The 18,101-nt window shown below is 32.2% G+C and overlaps 1 protein-coding gene across 1 annotated transcript in view; it reads right to left on the bottom strand.

The window, feature by feature from the left end:
* Positions 1–5,594, bottom strand: part of tmem104 (transmembrane protein 104) — a 296,624-nt gene extending 291,030 nt beyond the window's left edge. The window contains exon 1 of the mRNA XM_041217287.1: positions 5,486–5,594. The gene's annotated coding sequence lies outside the window, so the exon portion shown is untranslated. The remainder of the gene's footprint in view (positions 1–5,485) is intronic.
* Positions 5,595–18,101: the final 12,507 nt, after the last annotated feature.

Below are 18,101 nucleotides of genomic sequence, written 5' to 3'. Positions count from 1 at the left end.
GGTCCATCTCCCTCTCCAACAGAGGGCGCGTGTGGGAGAGCAATAGGGATATGGCATTCTATCGGAAGGGAACAAATAGACGTTTCTGCAGCCGCAGGTGTGACACCGGGATGCTATGTTGCCTCCCTGGTGCCAGGTTCAAGGATGTCACTGAGTGGCTGCAGGACATTCTGAAGGGGGAGGGTGAACAGCCAGAGGTCGTGGTCCATTCTGGTACCAACAACATAGGTAAAAGGAGGGATGAGCTCCCACAAGCAGAATATAGGGAGCTGGGAAATAAATTAAAAGGCAGGACCTCAAAAGGTAATAATCTCAGGATTACAGTACCACATGCTAGGGAGATCAGACTGGATGAATGCCTGGCTGGAGAGCTGGTGTAGGAAGGAGGGATTTAGATTCCTGAGGTGGTACTACACTCCTGATTGTACTACTTCACTTTCCAACCGAAGGAAGAATTTTATCATGTTATGATCACTGTTCCCTGAAGGACCCTGCACAACAAGATTATTAATTAACCCCTTCTCATTACACAATACCAAATCTGGGATAGATGGGACCTGCAAAAGCTGAATGGGTTGCACCCCAGCAGAACCTGGACCAATACCCTTGCAGGTGTATCTGCTAGTACTGTGGAGGAGGGTTTAAACTAGAGTGGCAGGGGGATGGGAATCTGAGTGGGGAGACAGAAGGGAGGGAAACAAAGATAGAAATGAAAGATAGAAAACTAAAAAGCAAAGTGGAAGGCAGAGGAAACGGGGACTAGCAGCAAATAGGGCCATAGTACAAAGAAAGATGTGTAAAAGGACAAGTCTAAAGGCACTGTATCTGAATGCACAGAGCATTCACAATAACGTAGACAAATTAACAGCGCAAATAGATGTAACCGGGTATGATATGATTACAATTACAGAGACATAGCTGCAGGGTGACCAAGGCTGGGAACTGAATATCCAAGGGTACTCGATATTTAGGAAGGACAGACAAAGGAGCTGGCATGTGTGGCATTGTTAATTAAGGTTGAAATCAGTGCAATAGTGAGAGGGTATTGGATCAGAAAATCTACATGTAGAATCAGTCTGGGTGGAGCTAAGAAGCAACAACGGGCGGAAAACATTAGTCAGATTGTATATAGGCCCCTGAACCGTATTGATATGGTGGGGCACAGTATTAAATGGGAAATTAGAGATGCATGTAACAAGGGTGCTACAGTAATCATGGGTGAATTTAATCTACATATAGATTGGGCAAACCAAATTAGCAATAATACTGTGGTGGATGAATTCCTTGAGTGTGTACAAAATGTTTCTTTTAGACCAGTGTGTTAAGGAACCAACTAGAGAACAGGCTATCCCAGATTTGGTTTTGTGCAACATGAAGGTGTTGATTAATAATCTTGTTGTGAGGGGTCCTTTAGGGCACAGTGACCATAACATGATAAAAGTCTTCCTTAGGTTGGAAAGTTAAATAGTTCAATCCAAAACTAGGGTCCTAAATCTAAACAAAATACAAAGGTATGAGGCATGAGTTGGCTACGATAGATTGGGGAACTTCATTAAAAGGGACGATGGTGGACAGCAATGGCTAATATTTAAGGAATGGATATATGCATTACAACGGTTACATATTCCTTTCTGGTACAGAAACACAACAGGAAAGCTGGTGCAACCATGGCCAACAAAAGAAATTAAGAACAGTATTAGATCTAAAGAGGCGTCATATGAAGTTGCTAGGAAAAGTAGCAAGCCTGAGGATTGGGAGCAGTTTAGAATTCAGCAAAGGAAGACCAAGAGATTGATTAGAAGAGGAAAAATAGAGTATGAGTGTAAACTTCCAAGGAACACAAGAGGGTCGTAAAAGCTTCTATAAATATGCAAGAAGAAAAAATTTAGTGAAAACAAATGTAGGTCCCTTCCAGTCCGAAATGAGAGAATTTATAATAGAGAACAAGGAAATGGCAGAACAATTAAACAACTACTTCAGTTCTGTCTTCACAGAGGAAGACACAAATAACTTCCCAGAAATACTATGGAACCAAAGATCTAGTGAGAAGGAGGAGTTGAAGGAAATTAGAACTAATAAAAAAAAGTGCTGGAAAATTAATGGGACTGAAAACTGATAAATCCTCAGGGCCTGATAATCTACATCCCAGGGTACTAAGGGAGATATCCATGGAAATAGTGGATGTGTTGGTTGTCGTCTTCCAAAATTCTGTAGATTCTGGAACAGTCCCGGCAGATTGGTTAGTGGCAAACATAATCCCACTATCTAAAAAAGAGGGAGGGGCGGAATTACAGACTGGTTAGCCTAACATCAGTGGTAGGGAAAATGCTAGAGTCGACTATAAAGGATGTGATAACAGGATACTTAAAAAATATGAACAGGGTTAGACAAAGTCAACACGGATTTATGAAAAGGAAATCAAATCTGACAAACCTACTGGAGTCTTTTGAGGATGTAACTAGCAGAATAGATAAGCGAGAACCAGTGGATGTGGTATATTTGGATTTTCACAAAGCTTTTGATAAAGTCCCACATAAGAGGTTAGTGTGTAAAATTAAAGCACATGGGATTGGGGGTAACATATTGATATGGATTGAGAATTGGTTAGCAGACAGGAAACAGTAGGAATAAATGGGACTTTTTCCAGAATGGCAGGTGATGACTAGTGGGGTACCGCAGGGATCAGTGCTTGAGCCCCAGCTGTTCACAATACATTTAATGATTTGGAGGAGAGAACCAAAAGTAATATTTCCAAGTTTGCTGACAACACAAAACTAGGTGGGAATGTGAGTGGTGAGGTGGATGTTAAGAAGCTTCAAGGCGATGCAGACAAGTTGAGTGAGTGGGCAAATACATGGCAGATGCAGTGTAACATGGATAAGTGTGAAGTTATTCAGGGTTTGTTTATCTTTGGTAGATAACAGAATGACAGAGTATTATTTAAATGGTGATAGATTGGGAAATGTTGATGCACAAAGGGATCTGCATGTCCTTGTACACCAATCACTGAAAGCAAGCATGCAGATGCAACAAGCAGTTAAGAAGGCAAATGGTATGTTGGCCTTCATTGAGAGAGGGCTTGAGTACAGGAGCAAGGATGTCTTACTGAAGCTGTACAGGGCCTTGGTGAGACCACACCTGGAGTAGTGTGTTCAGTTTTGGGCCCCTTACCCAAGGAAGGGCACACTTGCCAAAGGAGTGCAGCCAAGGTTCATCAGACTGATTCTGGGATGGCAGGATTGTCTATGAGGAGCAATTGGGCCAACAATGCCCATATTTACTGGAGTTTAGAAGAATGAGACGGGATCTCTGAAACATATAAAATTCTGACAGGGCTGGACAGATTGGATGCAGGGATGATGTTTCCTCTGGCTATGGGGTCTAGAACAGGGGGTCAAAGTCTCAGAATATGAGGCAGAACATTTAGGAGTGAGATGAGGAGGAATTTCTTCACTCAGAGGGTGGTGAACCTGTGGAACTTTACCACAGATGCTGTGGAGGCCAAGTCACTGAATATATTTAAGGAGGAAATAGATTCCTAGACCTTAAAGGTATCAAGGGGTATGGACAGAGAGTGGGTGTATGGCATCGAGACAGAGGATCAGCCATGATCATATTGAATGGCAGAGCAGGCTCGAAGGGCTGACTACTCCTGCTCCTATTTTTCTATGTTTCTATCATATCCAACAGTGGTTCCATTCTTCCACAAAGGGTGGAACAACCAGTGACCCCCTTTCTTGTTGGGCTTCCCACTGGCTAAGAAAAGAGTCCTGTACACTCTCCACCCCCCTCCCTTTCTCTCCTATCTCTTGCCAATTTATTTAGGACTGGCTAAAATATTATTCTTATCTTTTACTCATTTCACAGATCTGCCAGCATATTTCGACCTTCACTTTCCACCCACTATTCATGGATCAGTAACATATTATCAGTGTGACTGACCCCTTCTTAGACCTGAAAAAGCCCTTGAAGTCCTCTAAGATCTTGTTTACTTTATCCTTTTCGGTTTCCTCACACCTGTAAACTTTGGAATTATGCCCTGTAAATTCAAGTCCAGGACATTGACATATCAAAAACAGCTGTGGCTGTAATACCAACAACTTGGCAACGCCACTGTATATTTCCCAGTCTGAAAAAAAAATTCACTACTAATCTGCCACTTTCATATCCATGCTGCCACTGCCCATTTAATCCCAGTTGTTTCAGTTTTGCTGACAAATCTACCATGTGATATTTTATGAGTTGCTTTTTGAAAGTCTACAGACATTATCAACCAGTCAGTCTTCACATTACTTTAATGAACACAAAGTTACTCTATTTTTTTAAACAAATCCACGTTGTCATTTATTAAGCCATCTTCTTCCGAGTGACAGTTAATTTTGTCCCAGATTACCATCTCAAAGTTTCCAGGCCACCACAGTTATGATAACTGATCTGGTATAGGTCCTCATCCTTTGACCTATCATAACCTTCACAGAATTACATTACAGAAAGAGGACATTCAGTCCATCATGCCTGTGCTGCCTCTTTGGTAGAGCTATCCAATGAGTCCCAGTCCTCTGCTCTCTCCATAGCCCTGTAAATGCGATTTCTTCAAGTGTTTACCCAATTCTCCTTCAAATCTTAACGAACCTTCGTCCCCCCAAACTTTCAGGCAGCACATTCCAGATCCTAACAACTCACCATAAAAACATTTCCTCATGTCACTAGCCCCTCTACCATTAGAAACAATTCCTCTTGATTTACACTCAGCGAAACTCATGATTTTGAGCACCTTTGTTAAATCTACCGTTAACCTTCTCTGCTTTGAAGGAGTAAAATAATCCCAGCTTGTCCAATCTCCTCACACATGAGGAATTCCTCATCCCTGGTGCCATTCTGGCACATGTTCTCTGCACCCCCTGGGACATTCTTCCCAGAACGTGGTGCCTAGAATTGAGTTCAACACACTCAGTGCTGGTGCTTAATGACAGATTAGAAACAGTTTAATGCAACCTCCTTCGTTGGAGGGCTTCATGAAGCCAGGGATCCCCATATGGTTTTGGTTGTTGACACATTGCTACACAGGAGACTTGATGCTTTGACTTTTTGATCATGTTGTAACTTGAACGGAAAAGGAGCGATGACACCTCCCCTGACTTGGTGCCCTGGTCTCAGCCAGTGTGTGTGGAGCTGATCAGCCCCCTCACACCCTGCAGCACCCACATCCTCCCATAGAGATAACCAGCTCTCTGCACAGGGGGTCTGACTGATCCACTGGGTCCTCACACACTCCATGTAGCTGCCCCTCTCCCTGCCCCCCGGCCCGTGACACCCCCTCCCCCTCACACCCTGCAGCACCCACATCCTCCCATAGAGATAACCAGCTCCCTGCACAGAGGGTCAGACTGATCCACAGGGTCCACCTCACACACTCATGTAGCTGCCCTTCTCCCCTCTGCCCTCTGCCCTCTAACCTCTACCCTCCCCCTGCACCTGGACTCACCTCTCTCGGTGCCGGGGGGGTCCGGGGTGTGGGGGAGTCCGTGTCTCTCTTTCTCAAACACGGATCTCTCTTGTTCTTGCTGACGTTGCCGCTCGCGCTACCGGTCACGGGACCCGGATTTTAAACGCGCGCGCAAGAGCCCGGGGATCTGCGCATGCGCGGTGCGCGATGATGGTGCGGTGACGTCATATACTGCCGGCCAATCCACGTGACTTGCTTTCACGAGGATTCCAACTTCAGCATCATCCAGATCCTGATCCAGAGGCGGTCAATGTGCAGAACACATACACTATACAGATATAAATATACACTATACACTAAACAGATATAAATATATACACATATATATAATTTGTAAAGGACACACACACACTATACAGATATAAATATACACACATATATATAATTTGTACAGGACGCACATACACTATACAGATATAAATATACACACATATATATAATTTGTACAGGACACACACACTATACAGATATAAATATACACACATATATATAATTTGTACAGGACGCACACACACTATACAGATATAAATATACAGACATGTATATAATTTGTACAGGACACAGACACTATGCACATATAAATATACAGACATATATATAATTTGTACAGGACACACATACACTATACAGATATAAATATACAGACATATATATAATTTGTACAGGGCACACACACACTATACAGATATAAATATACACACATATATATAATTTGTACAGGACACACGCACTATACAGATATAAATATACACACATATATATAATTTGTACAGGACACACACACACTATACAGATATAAATATACAGACATATATATAATTTGTACAGGACACACATACACTATACAGATATAAATATACACACATATATATACTTTGTACAGGACACACATACACTATACGGATATAAATATAGAGACATATATATAATTTGTACAGGACACACACACACTATACAGATATAAATATACAGACATATATATAATTTGTACAGGACACACACACACTATACAGATATAAATATAAAGACATATATATAATTTGTACAGGACACACACACACTATACAGATATAAATATACAGACATGTATATAATTTGTACAGGACACACATACACTATACAGATATAATATAGAGACATATATATAATTTGTACAGCACACACATACACTATACAGATATAAATATAGAGACATATATATAATTTGTACAGGACACACACACACTATTCAGATATAAATATAAACACATATATATAATTTGTACAGGACACACACACTATACAGATATAAATATACACACATATATATATTTGTACAGGACACACACACACAATACAGATATAAATATACAGACATGTATATAATTTGTACAGGACACAGACACTATGCACATATAAATATACAGACATATATATAATTTGTACAGGACACACATACACTATACAGATATAAATATACAGACATATATATAATTTGTACAGGGCACACACACACTATACAGATATAAATATACACACATATATATAATTTGTACAGAAAACACACACTATACAGATATAAATATACAGACATATATATAATTTGTACAGGACACACACACACTATACAGATATAAATATACAGACATATATATAATTTGTACAGGACACACATACACTATACAGATATAAATATACACACATATATATAATTTGTACAGGACACACATACACTATACAGATATAAATATAGAGACATATATATAATTTGTACAGGACACACACACACTATACAGATATAAATATACAGACATATATATAATTTGTACAGGACACACACACACTATACAGATATAAATATAAAGACATATATATAATTTGTACAGGAAACACATACACTATACAGATATAAATATACAGACATATATATAATTTGTACAGGACACACATACACTATACAGATATAATATAGAGACATATATATAATTTGTACAGCACACACATACACTATACAGATATAAATATAGAGACATATATATAATTTGTACAGGAAACACACACACTATTCAGATATAAATATACACACATATATATAATTTGTACAGGACACACACACTATACAGATATAAATATACACACATATATATAATTTGTACAGGACACACACACACTATACAGATATAAATATACAGACATGTATATAATTTGTACAGGACACAGACACTATGCACATATAAATATACAGACATACATATAATTTGTACAGGACACACATACACTATACAGATATAAATATACAGACATATATATAATTTGTACAGGACACACACACTATACAGATATAAATGTACACACATATATATAATTTGTACAGGACACATACACTATACACATATAAAAATACACACATATATATAATTTGTACAGGACACACATACACTATACAGATATAAATATAGATACATATATATAATTTGTACAGGACACACACACACACTATGCAGATATAAATATACACACATATATATAATTTGTACAGGACACACATACACTATACATATATAAATATAGATACATATATATAATTTGTACAGGACACACACACTATACAGATATAAATATACACACATATATATAATTTGTACAGGACACACACACACTATACAAATATAAATATAAAGACATGTATATAATTTGTAGAGGACACACACACACTATATAAATATAAATATAGAGACATATACATATTTTGTACAGGACACACATATGCTATACAGATATAATATAGAGACATATATATATTTTGTACAGCACACACATACACTATACAGATATAAATATAAATACATATATATAATTTGTACAGGACACACATACACTATACAGATATAAATATAGGGACATATATATAATTTGTACAGGACACACACACACACTATACAGATATAAATATACAGAGATATATATAATTTGTACAGGACACACATACACTATACAGATATAAATTTAGATACATATATATAATTTGTACAGGACACACACACACACTATACAGATATAAATATAGGGACATATATATAATTTGTACGGGACACACACACACTATACAGATATAAATATACAGACATATATATAATTTGTACAGGACACACATACACTATACAGATATTAATATACAGACATATATATAATTTGTACAGGACACACACACACTATACAGATATAAATATAGATACATATATATAATTTGTACAGGACACACATACACTATACAGATATAATACAGAGACGTATATATAATATGTACAGGACACACATACACTACACAGATATAAATATAGATACATATATATAATTTGTACAGGACACACATACACTATACAGATTTTAATATACAGACATATATATAATTTGTACAGGACACACATACACTATACAGATATAAATATACAGACATATATATAATTTGTACAGGACACACACACTATACAGATATAAATATACACACATATATATAATTTGTACAGGACACACATACACTATACAGATATAAATATACAGACATATATATAATTTGTACAGGACACACACACTATACAGATATAAATTTAGAGACATATACATATTTTGTACAGGACACACATACACTATACAGATATAATATAGAGACATATATATATTTTGTACAGCACACACATACACTATACAGATATAAATATAGAGACATACATATAATTTGTATATGACACACACACACTATACAGATATAAATATACACACATATATATAATTTGTACAGGACACACATACACTATACAGATATAAATATAGGGACATATATATAATTTGTACAGGACACACACACACACTATACAGATATAAATATACAGAGATATATATAATTTGTACAGGACACACATACACTATACAGATATAAATTTAAAGACATGTATATAATTTGTACAGGACACACACACACTATACAGATAAAAATATAGAGACATATACATATTTTGTACAGGACACACATACACTATACAGATATAATATAGAGATATATATATATTTTGTACAGCACACACATACACTATACAGATATAAATATAGAGACATACATATAATTTGTACACGACACACACACACTATACAGATATAAATATAGATACATATATATAATTTGTACAGGAAACACATAAACTATACAGATATAAATATACACACATATATATAATTTGTACAGGACACACATACACTACACAGATATAAATATGGAGACATATATATAATTTGTACAGGACACACACACACTATACAGATATAAATATACAGACATATATTTAATTTGTACAGGACACACACCCTATACAGATATAAATATACAGACATATATATAACTTGTACAGGACCCACATACACTATACAGATATTAATATACAGACATATATATAATTTGTACAGGATACACATACACTATACAGATATAAATTTAGATGCATATATATAATTAGTACAGGACACACACAAACACTATACAGATATAAATATAGGGACATATATATAATTTGTACGGGACACACACACACTATACAGATATAAATATACAGACATATATATAATTTGTACAGGACACACATACACTATACAGATATTAATATACAGACATATATATAAATTGTACAGGACACACACACACTATACAGATATAAATATAGATACATATATATAATTTGTAGAGGACACACATACACTATACAGATATAATATAGAGACATATATACAATATGTACAGTACACACATACACTATACAGATATAAATATAGATACAGATATATAATTTGTACAGGACACACATACACTATACAGATTTTAATATACAGACATATATATAATTTGTACAGGACACACACACTATACAGATATAAATATACAGACTTATATATAATTTGTACAGAACACATACACTATACAGATATAAATATACACACATATATATAATTTGTACAGGACACACATACACTATACAGATATAAATATACACACATATATATAATTTGTACAGGACACACATACACTATACAGATATAAATATAGATACATATATATAATTTGTACAGGACACACATACACTATACAGATATAAATATAGATACATATATATAATTTGTACAGGACACACACACTATACAGATATAAATATACACACATGTATATAATTTGTACAGGACACACACACACTATACAGATATAAATATAAAGACATGTATATAATTTGTAGAGGACACACACACACTATACAGATATAAATATAGAGACATATACATATTTTGTCCAGGACACACATACGCTATACGGATATAATATAGAGACATATATATATTTTGTACAGCACACACATACACTATACAGATATAAATATAGAGACATACATATAATTTGTACACGACACACACACACTATACAGATATAAATATAAATACATATACATAATTTGTACAGGACACACATACACTATACAGATATAAATATAGGGACATATATATAATTTGTACAGGACACACACACACACTATACAGATATAAATATACAGAGATATATATAATTTGTACAGGACACACATACACCATACAGATATAAATTTTGATACATTTCTATAATTTGTACAGGACACACACACAGACTATACAGATATAAATATAGGGACATATATTTAATTTCTACGGGACACACACACACTATACAGATATAAATATACAGACATATATATAATTTGTACAGGACACACATACACTATACAGATATTAATATACAGAACTATATATAATTTGTATAGGACACACACACACTATACAGATATAAATATAGATACATATATATAATTTGTACAGGACACACATACACTATACAGATATAATATAGAGACGTATATATAATATGTACAGGACACACATACACTATACAGATATAAATATAGATACATATATATAATTTGTACAGGACACACACACACTATACAGATATAAATATACAGACATATATATAATTTGTACAGGACACACACACTATACAGATATAAATATACACACATATATATAATTTGTACAGGACACACATACACTATACAGATATAAATATACACACATATATATAATTTGTACAGGACACACATACACTATACAGATATAAATATAGGGACATATATAGAATTTGTACAGGACACACATACACTATACAGATATAATATAGAGACGTACATATAATTTGTACAGGACACACATACACTATACAGATTTTAATATACAGACATATATATAATTTGTACAGGACACACACACACTATACAGATATAAATATACAGACACATATATAATTTGTACAGGACACACACACTATACAGATATAAATATACACACATATATATAATTTGTACAGGACGCACACACACTATACAGGTATAAATATACAGACATGTATATAATTTGTACAGGACACAGACACTATGCACATATAAATATACAGACATATATATAATTTGTACAGGACACACATACACTATACAGATATAAATATACAGACATATATATAATTTGTACAGGACACACATACACTATACAGATATAAATATAGAGACATATATATAATTTGTACAGGACACACACACACTATACAGATATAAATATACAGACATATATATAATTTGTACAGGACACACACACACTATACAGATATAAATATAAAGACATATATATAATTTGTACAGGACACACACACACTATACAGATATAAATATACAGACATATATATAATTTGTACAGGACACACACCCTATACAGATATAAATATACAGACATATATATAATTTGTACAGGACCCACATACACTATACAGATATTAATATACAGACATATATATAATTTGTACAGGATACACAGACACTATACAGATATAACTTTAGATACATATATATATATAATTTGTACAGGACACACACACACACACTATACAGATATAAATATAGGGACGTATATATAATTTGTACGGGACACACACACACTATACAGATATAAATATACAGACATATATATAATTTGTACAGGACACACATACACTATACAGATATTAATATACAGACATATATATAATTTGTACAGGACACACACACACTATACAGATATAAATATAGATACATATATATAATTTGTAGAGGACACACATACACTATACAGATATAAATATATAGACATATATATAATTTGTACAGGACACACACACACTATACAGATATAAATGTAGGGACATATATATAATTTGTACAGGACACACACACAATATACAGATATAAATATACAGACATATATATAATTTGTACAGGACACACACACACTATACAGATATAAATATACAGACATATATATAATTTGTACAGGACACACACACACTATACAGATATAAATATAGAGACATATATATAATTTGTACAGGACACACACACACTATACAGATATAAATGTACAGACACATATATAATTTGTACAGGACACACATACACTATACAGATATAAATATACAGACATATATATAATTTGTAGGGGACACACATACATTATACAGATATAAATATAGATACATATATATAATTTGTGCAGGACACACACACACTATACAGATATAAATATACACACATATGTATAATTTGTACAGGACACACATACACTATACAGATATAAATATACAGACATATATATAATTTGTACAGGACACACATACACTATACAGATATAAATATAGGGACATATATATAATTTGTACAGGACACACACACTATACAGATATAAATATACAGACATATATATAATTTGTACAGACACACATACACTATACAGATATAAATATACAGACATATATATAATTTGTACAGTACACACACACACTATACAGATATAAATATACACACATATATATAATTTGTACCGGACACACATACACTATACAGATATAAATATACAGACATATATATAATTTGTACAGGACACACACACACTATACAGATATAAATATAAAGACATATATATAATTTGTACAGAACACAGACACTATACAGATATAAATATACACACATATATATAATTTGTACAGGACACACATACACTATACAGATATAAATATGGGGACATATATATAATTTGTACAGGACACACATACACTATACAGATATAAATATAAAGACATATATATAATTTGTACAGGACACACACACACTATACAGATATAAATATATAGACATATATATAATTTGTACAGGACACACATACACTATACAGATATAAATATACAGACATATATATAATTTGTACAGGACACACACACACTATACAGATATAAATATACAGACATATATATAATTTGTACAGGACACACACACACTATACAGATATAAATACACAGACATATATATAATTTGTACAGGACACACACACACTATACAGATATAAATATAGACACATATATATAATTTGTACAGGACACACACACACTATACAGATATAAATATACACACATATATATAATTTGTACAGGACACACACACACTATACAGATATAAATATACACACATATATATAATTTGTACAGGACACACACACACTATACAGATATAAATATAAAGACATATATATAATTTGTACAGGACACACACACACTATACAGATATAAATATAGGGACATATATATAATTTGTACAGGACACACATACACTATACAGATATAAATATATAGACATATATATAATTTGTACAGGACACACACACACTATACAGATATAAATATAGAGACATATATATAATTTGTACAGGACACACACACACTATACAGATATAAATATACAGACATATATATAATTTGTACAGGACACACACACACTATACAGATATAAATATACAGACATATATATAATTTGTACAGGACACACACACCATACAGATATAAATATACAGACATATATATAATTTGTACAGGACACACACACACTATACAGATATAAATATACAGACATATATATAATTTGTACAGGACACACATACACTATACAGATATAAATATACAGACATATATATAATTTGTACAGGACACACATACATTATACAGATATAAATATAGATACATATATATAATTTGTGCAGGACACACACACACTATACAGATATAAATATACAGACATATATATAATTTGTACAGAACACACATACACTATACAGATATAAATATACACACATATATATAATTTGTACAGGACACACATACACTATACAGATATAAATATAGGGACATATATATAATTTGTACAGGACACACACACTATACAGATATAAATATACAGACATATATATAATTTGTACAGGACACACATACACTATACAGATATAAATATACAGACATATATATAATTTGTACAGGACACACACACACTATACAGATATAAATATACACACATATATATAATTTGTACAGGACACACATACACTATACAGATATAAATATACAGACATATATATAATTTGTACAGGACACACACACACTATACAGATATAAATATAAAGACATATATATAATTTGTACAGGACACACAGACACTATACAGATATAAATATACAGACATATATATAATTTGTACAGGACACACATACACTATACAGATATAAATATAAGGACATATATATAATTTGTACAGGACACACATACACTATACAGATATAAATATACAGACATATATATAATTTGTACAGGACACACACACACTATACAGATATAAATATATAGACATATATATAATTTGTACAGGACACACATACACTATACAGATATAAATATACAGACATATATATAATTTGTACAGGACACACACACACTATACAGATATAAATATACAGACATATATATAATTTGTACAGGACACACACACACTATACAGATATAAATATACAGACATATATATAATTTGTACAGGACACACACACACTATACAGATATAAATATAGACACATATATATAATTTGTACAGGACACACACACACTATACAGATATAAATATACACACATATATATAATTTGTACAGGACACACACACACTATACAGATATAAATATACACACATATATATAATTTGTACAGGACACACACACACTATACAGATATAAATATAAAGACATATATATAATTTGTACAGGACACACACAAAGTATACAGATATAAATATAGAGACATATATATAATTTGTACAGGACACACATACATTATACAGATATAAATATACAGACATATATATAATTTGTACAGGACACACACATACACTATACAGATATAAATATACAGACATATATATAATTTGTACAGGACACACACATACACTATACAGATATAAATATACAGACATATATATAATTTGTACAGGACACACATACACTATACAGATATAAATATAGATACATATATATAATTTGTACAGGACACACATACACTATACAGATATTAATATACAGACATATATATAATTTGTACAGGACACACACACACTATACAGATATAAATATACAGACATATATATAATTTGTACAGGACACACACACTATACAGATATAAATATACACACATATATATAATTTGTACAGGACACACATACACTATACAGATATAAATATACAGACATATATATAATTTGTACAGGACACACACACTATACAGATATAAATATAGAGACATATACATATTTTGTACAGGACACACATTCGCTATACAGATATAATATAGAGACATATATATATTTTGTACAGCACACACATACACTATACAGATATAAATATACAGACATACATATAATTTGTACAGGACACACACACACTATACAGATATAAATATAAATACATATATATAATTTGTACAGGACACACATACACTATACAGATATAAATATAGGGACATATATATAATTTGTACAGGACACACACACACTATACAGATATAAATATACAGACATATATATAATTTGTACAGGACACACATACACTATACAGATATAAATATACAGACATATATATAATTTGTACAGGACACACATACACTATACAGATATAAATATAAAGACATATATATAATTTGTACAGGACACACACACACTATACAGATATAAATATACAGACATATATATAATTTGTACAGGACACACATACACTATACAGATATAAATATACAGACATATATATAATTTGTACAGGACACACACACACTATACAGATATAAATATACAGACATATATATAATTTGTACAGGACACACATACACTATACAGATATAAATATACAGACATATATATAATTTGTACAGGACACACACACACTATACAGATATAAATATACAGACATATATATAATTTGTACAGAACACATACACTATACAGATATAAATATACAGACATATATATAATTTGTACAGGACACACATACACTATACAGATATAAATATGGGGACATATATATAATTTGTACAGGACACACATACACTATACAGATATAAATATAAAGACATATATATAATTTGTACAGGACACACACACACTATACAGATATAAATATATAGACATATATATAATTGGTACAGGACACACATACATTATACAGATATAAATATACAGACATATATATAATTTGTACAGGACACACACACACTATACAGATATAAATATACAGACATATATATAATTTGTACAGGACACACACACACTATACAGATATAAATATACACACATATATATAATTTGTACAGGACACACACACACTATACAGATATAAATATACAGACATATATATAATTTGTACAGGACACACACACACTATACAAATATAAATATACAGACATATATATAATTTGTACAGGACACACACACACTAAACAGATATAAATATACAGACATATATATAATTCATACAGGACACAGACACACTATACAGATATAAATATAAGACATATATATAGTTTGTACAGCACACACACACACTATACAGATATAAATATAGAGACATATATATAATTTGTACAGGACAGACATACACTATACAGATATAAATATACAGACATATATATAATTTGTACAGGACACACACACACTATACAGATATAAATATACAGACATATATATAATTTGTACAGGACACACATACACTATACAGATATAAATATACAGACATATATATAATTTGTACAGGACACACATACACTATACAGATATAAATATAGATACATATATATAATTTGTACAGGACACACATACACTATACAGATATAAATATACAGACATATATATAATTTGTACAGGACACACACACACTATACAGATATAAATATACAGACATATATATAATTTGTACAGGACACACACACTATACAGATATAAATATACAGACATATATATAATTTGTACAGGACACACATACACTATACAGATATAAATATACAGACATATATATAATTTGTACAGGACACACACACTATACAGATATAAATATAGAGACATATACATATTTTGTACAGGACACACATACACTATACAGATATAATATAGAGACGCAT

Source organism: Carcharodon carcharias, chromosome 22 (genome assembly GCF_017639515.1).
Source record: "Carcharodon carcharias isolate sCarCar2 chromosome 22, sCarCar2.pri, whole genome shotgun sequence".
Classification (NCBI taxonomy): Eukaryota; Metazoa; Chordata; class Chondrichthyes; order Lamniformes; family Lamnidae; genus Carcharodon; species Carcharodon carcharias.
The sequence above is the reverse complement of the archived record's forward strand: the minus strand, read 5'-3'. Positions and strand labels throughout refer to the sequence as shown.